The following is a 6,143-nucleotide window of genomic DNA, read 5'->3' as shown; positions in this document are numbered from 1 at the left end:
AAAAAAAATTTTAAAAAAAAAAAAAAAAAAAAAAAAAAAAAAGACCTAAATGTTGTAAAATTAAATTTTTAGACAACTTGAAGAAAACACTAGAAAAACAGCTTTATGACCCTGTTTAGGAATTCCTAAACAAGTAATAAAAAGTAGAAATCATTCACCTAATAAATTTACCTACAAATAAATTTACAACATCAAAAAAGACACCATCAACAAAGTTAAATACAAGGGGCAGGCTAAAAGAAGATATTTACAACAAAGAATTGGCATCCAGACTACAGAAGAAACTAATAAGGAAAAGACACACCACCCAAGAGAAAAATGGGTAAATCAGTGGAGGCTAACACAACGTTGTAAAGCAATCATACTCCAATAAAATAAGAAGTGGGTAATCTATTCATGAGTGAAACACAGGACACCTGAATCTCACTAGCAATCAGCAAAATGCAAATTAGGGCAAAATGATATACCTCTCACACTCATCAGATTGGTAAGTTTTTCAAGTCTGACAGTACAAAGTGTTGACCAAGATGTAGGAAAAGGGGAACTCTCATGTTTTAGAAAATAATCTGGCAATATCTAGTAATAGTCATAACGTGCACACCCCATGACCCAGCAATTCCATTTCTAGGTATTCCAATTTTAAAAAACCACACATAAACAAAAATGATCACCACAACATTTTTTTTAATAGGAAAAAAACTGACATCAATTCAAATATCCATTAGTCCTCGAAGAATGGCTAGGGCTGAGGTTGCTTCATTTTGGTAGTTCCAGAGCCTAGCAATATGCTATCACAGGTATATGTTCAGAAAATGTTTGGGTGAATGAATAAATAAATGAGAAAGAAATAGTGTTACCTGTAAGTAGATGCAGAGTTGAGAAACAGCTTTTATTACATGGAGAACTAAAACAAAATAGACAAAAATCCTTGCTTTCATGATATAAATGAGACAAATAAGTAGAGTACAGAGCATGTTAAATAGTAATAAATGCTAAGAGAAATTAAAAAAGCAGTGAAGGGGACAGGAAAGTATGGGGGTGGGGATTTACAATTTTATACTGAATGGCCAGAAAAGGCCTCACTGATATGGCAACATCTGAATAAAGATTTGAAGGGAGTGAAGGAGCCAGCAGGTACCTAGGGGAAGAACATTACAGGCAGAGGTAACGGCCAAGGCAAAAATCCTAAGACTGAAGTACGCCCGGCACTTCTGATGAATAGCAAGATCTGTGTGGATAAAGAAAAGTAGTGAAGAATGATGGGAGGACTTCCCTGGTGGTGCGGTGGTTAAGAATCCGCCTGATAATGCAGGGAACACGAGTTCAATCCCTGGTCCGGGGGAGATCCATCCCACATGCCAAGGAGCCAACTAAGCCTGTGTGCGCCACGACTACTGAGCCTGTGCTCTAGAGCCTGCGAGCCACAACTACTGAGCCATCACACCTAGAGCCCGCGAGCCACAACTACTGAGCCATCACGCCTAGAGCCCGTGCTCCGTAACAAGAAGCTGCCGCAATGAGAAACCCATGTGCAGCAACGAAGACCCAACGCAGCCAAAAATAAATAAATAAATATATAAAAATTAAAAAAAAAAAGAATGATGAGAGATGAGAAGTGGTCTGGGGAGCGGGGTGGATACAGATCTAGAAGAAACTTTGGCTTTTACTCTGAGCAAGAAGGCAAGTCCTCAGAAGGTTTTAAACACAGGAATTACATGACCTAACCTGTGTTTTAATAAGATCACTCTGGCTGCTATGTTGAAAACAGACTGCAGGGATAGAAGGGATATTTAATGATGATAGTGGCAATCACAAGGTTCTTTGGGGTATCTGGACAAGGTCCCTACTTCAGTGCTATTAGGATAATTGGGATTCCACTAATGCTTGACCTCTCGAACCAAATGAAAAATTGGGTATCTGAGAATATAAGTCTGAACATAGAGATAAAATAAGCAAATACTCTAAGCTCTCGGATCTTAAACATTTTTGAGGTTAAAATTTACTTGGTCACACCAAAATAATACCACCGTAGGCCTGTGCTTCCCTGACCTACTCCTCCTCATTCATTCCTTGAGAGAAAGGCAAAGAACACAGGTACTTCCAAATTGATGCTGAAATAAATCTGATACTCATTCACTTAGTCAACCAACATTTGGTGGGCGAGTACCTACAATATGGGCCAGCTGCTGTCTTGAGTGCAAGGGCTATAAAGATGAACAAAATATGGCCCATCCTAAGATAGTTACAGTCTAGTGTGTGAGCTACCTAGACTTACGTAATGTGCCATAAAGAAACACCAGCTCACTTTTAATGTTATACAACAGCACTAACAGAAATATAACATGAGCCACAAATACAAGCCACATACGTAATTTAAAAATTTCTAGTAACCATTTTTAAAAAGGTAAAAAGAAACAAGCAAAATTAATTGCAATATTTGACTTTACTGAATAAATCCAGAATATTATTTCAACACGTAACAATATAAAAATTGAGATTTTTACATTCTTTTTCTATACCATTTTTAAAATCCTAGGTGTATTTTATACTTAAGCATATTTCAACTTGAACTAGCCACATTTCAAGCATCTTGAACAGCATAATTATGCAGAATAAACCTATTTTTTAGAAAACTGAAAAGAATTTGACACAGGCACAGGGCAAAGTAAATTAGTAGACGGAGGCTTGAACATGTTCACAGCTTAAAGAAAAAAAGTAAACATACTATAGATAATTGATATGGAGTGCGGAGAGCAGGATGAAAGAGCACGAGAGGACTGGTTAGTTTGGAAAAGAGGACCGTCGCACCTTCCTCTGTGACAAGTGGAAAGGTTAGAATTAAGATATAAACAAGGCTTCCCTGGTGGCGCAGTAGTTGAGAGTCCGCCTGCCGATGCAGGGGACACGGGTTTGTGCCCCGGTCCAGGAGGATCCCACATGCCGCGGAGCAGCTGGGCCCATGAGCCAGGGCCGCTGAGCCTGCGCGTCCGGAGCCTGTGCTCCGCAACGGGAGAGGCCACAACAGTGAGAGGCCGCATACCGCAAAAACAAAAAACAAACAAACAAAAAAAACAAACAAAACAAAACAAAACAAAGATATAAACAAGTTTGGTGAATGCGAATGGCTTGAGAGTTTAAGAGCTTCCCATTTTTCTCAGTGAATCAGAAGACAATCTAACTAGCCTCCCTCCACCACTGCGGATACAAATCTGAAGGGACTACATTTATGGAACAATTTAATAAACTGTATCCTAGTATGACAACATTAAGTTGTGTTTTTAAAAATTATAGTAATTTTCTAGCTTTCTTATGGACTGGTCAATCTTTGAATTTTGTCACTTGATCTCTAAACAAAGAAGCAATACTATGGATTCATTCTTTATTTTCTCACCTATTCATTTATTCAGCAAACATGTACCCAGTGTCTACTCTTATGTCAGGTACTGTGTGAGAAAATGAGCATACAGAGATGAATAAGGCCTTTAGTGCCCTACATTTGTGTCCCTGGTATTTAGCTTATTATGTCTGCACACAGTGCTTTAAAAACACAGCACTACATTGCCCTGTAAAGAAATATTACATGTCAACTAAAATATGAACTGACAAAGACTTTCATTTGTCTAAAGTACAATAATTTTCTGTGCTAATGAATATGTCCTACTCTGAACTGTCCAATATAGTAGCTAATAGCCACATGGATTTTTAATTAATTAGAATTTTTATAGCCAAGGTAGTTAATGGCTACCACAAAAATCTAAATATGAGAATACAGTGAGTAGCTAATGGCATTTCCACTATTATAATCATGGTGCTGTCATCTCTAATGAGTTAACACACATGTGATGCTAGAATAATACCAACTGTACCAGAAAGACATCATAAGAAAATTTTCTTAGTGTAAAATAACTTTAGCATTATGAGCCCAAAAAGAAAGAATAAAAGAGAAAGAAAAAGAAAAGGATAGTCCAATCTTTTCAGTCTACTTCCCCAAAGGAAAACATCAACTTTCTGACAACCTCCTAATTTTTCTCATTGTGTCAAGAAGTGAAAATAGTCTGCAGAGATAAGGAGTCAAACTTTTTTTAATTAGAGAAGAATTAATAGAACATGAATTGTTTCAGTACAAAATGACAATAAACTTTTTTTTTGGCAAGACAATTTAAATTGTTGAAAATCGGGATGCATATATTGAATAAAGGGTTTTTATAACTCAAAAAAAAACCTGTCTTTGTGATCTTAATTTCTCTAAATCTGTCCTAGTTATCTGAATTTTCTTAAGTGAACCTATTGCTAAAAGACTCAATTCATTGAGCAACTGGAAGTATAATTTAAACTAGACTTTGAATTGAATAATTCCTGGTGTAGTAACCAGAATGGCTGTTTATGACTGGGATAGTAAAATACACTTTCATTACTCTGTGAATCCACTATCCTTAATGTATAACTTAAGTGACTGTACAAAGGTAATCAGAGAAACAAAGTCCTACATGGGCACAGGTCTGATTACATACTTCCGTACTTCCATACTGATAACTTAAAAGTAAAACCAGTGAAGTGAGCAACCATGTCAGAGAGAGCATTTTTTGTGTACAGCGAACTTGTTCAACTTGTTAACCACCCTGTAAGGCAGTTGTCTTGTAAATTAACCACACAACTCCCTGCCCTTCCTTTTAGTTGTGTTCAGCTGAAACCATTTAAAAAAAAATTACCAGATTTCCTGTCTTGAACATGAGAATGGTTATACAATCAGGATTTTTATTTTATAACAAAAATACCTAACACTGCGAAGTGGTGTCTTAAATCTACTAGAAAAAACTTTAAGAGAACCACTAGCACACAAAAACACCATCAGGTAAACAAGACTTCTATACATGAAGATGGGCAAATCAAAGGCATGAGATCAGACCTGAAATAATCAACTTCTAAAGTTACCGAGCTGCCGCTTACTGCAACGAAGCCAAAGTATTACAACAATCTGGTATTATAATGACATCATTAGCTTGGTTTCCTAATAAGGCATATATCTGGGATATATGAATGCCCAATTACCTAAAAATAGAGAGCTAACATTTGTCTGAGGCAGTGGCAGGCAGTTCTAGTTTTATTTATAAGATTTTTTTTTTTTTTGAGAATGATGCCCACTGCCAAATGAATTAACAGAAGGCTGGCTCTGAAACAGCGTACTTCTTAGTCATAACAAAAAAAAATGTTCTTCCAGAGCAGGGAAAAAGAGGTATCAATGTTTTGGTCCCACAAAATCTTTACAGTCCCACAAAAACCGTTTTTGCTTCACGGCCTTTTGAATTCGTAAGTGAAAACACCGAGTTGTAACAGCATTTAATTACTAATGCGATTTAGAAATTAAGCCGCAAACAGTAACAGACCTCATCATGGAGGTAAGGTTAGGCTTCTTCAGCCAGGAGCAATTTCAGTCCTGTCACGTTGCCTTAGTGGTGTATTTTGCGGGCTGCAGTTGCCAGCAGGCAAGAAAGTTTTCTCTGTGAATTAACTCTGAGAAAGGTGGCGCTTTTTATATGCCTTAAATCACCCTTTTCCAAGATCCTTTTTTTTTTCCTCCGGGTGTTCCAGTAAAACTGAAAAGTTAACCATTGATTCCAAACCGGTCTCGTTCAAACTGCCTCGGGAGGGCGGAAAAAAAGGAAAGGTTCGCGTTCGAAAAGTTTCACTTGGGGTTAGGGCGAGAACAAGGTAAGAAGGAAAAGTCCGCCATAACTACCGTACTTACCTTCGAAACTAGACGGGGTGTTGGAATATTCTTTTTTTCCCTCACCCAGGCCTTGGGTAAAATTTCTTTCGTTGAGAGCGGTTAGACTAGGTAAGTGACCCTCCTCCTTGATAACGCAACCGCGAAAACAGCGAGGAGAGGGAGCTGGAGACAAGTCCTCACCCTCCCCTTCGCTCAAACGAGTCCCAAATTGTTAGAGGCAGGAAACACGAGCCTATTTTCTCTCCCCAAGACCTACTCTCTTTCCGTGCCCTCGCCCGAGTTCCTCAGGAGGGACGCCGACTCCGCTCCAGACTCGCTTCTGATCGCAGCCGCCCAGGTGCGCCGAGGAGGAGGGAGTAACCGAGAAACGCGGGCAGGAAGCGGCCGCCGACCTCGGCGGCCCGGGCTCGGCGGC

At 38.7% G+C, this 6,143-nt stretch overlaps 1 protein-coding gene across 1 annotated transcript in view; it reads right to left on the bottom strand.

Moving 5' to 3' along the window:
• ATP11B (ATPase phospholipid transporting 11B (putative)) overlaps positions 1–6,143 on the bottom strand; it is a 124,238-nt gene that overhangs the window by 117,650 nt on the left and 445 nt on the right. The gene's annotated exons all lie outside the window — the stretch shown is intronic.

This window comes from Lipotes vexillifer, unplaced genomic scaffold, assembly GCF_000442215.2.
Source record: "Lipotes vexillifer unplaced genomic scaffold, Lipotes_vexillifer_v1.1 scaffold263, whole genome shotgun sequence".
NCBI classification, from domain to species: domain Eukaryota; kingdom Metazoa; phylum Chordata; class Mammalia; order Artiodactyla; family Lipotidae; genus Lipotes; species Lipotes vexillifer.
Note: the sequence above shows the minus strand (reverse complement) of the source record. Positions and strands in the feature narration are given on the sequence as shown.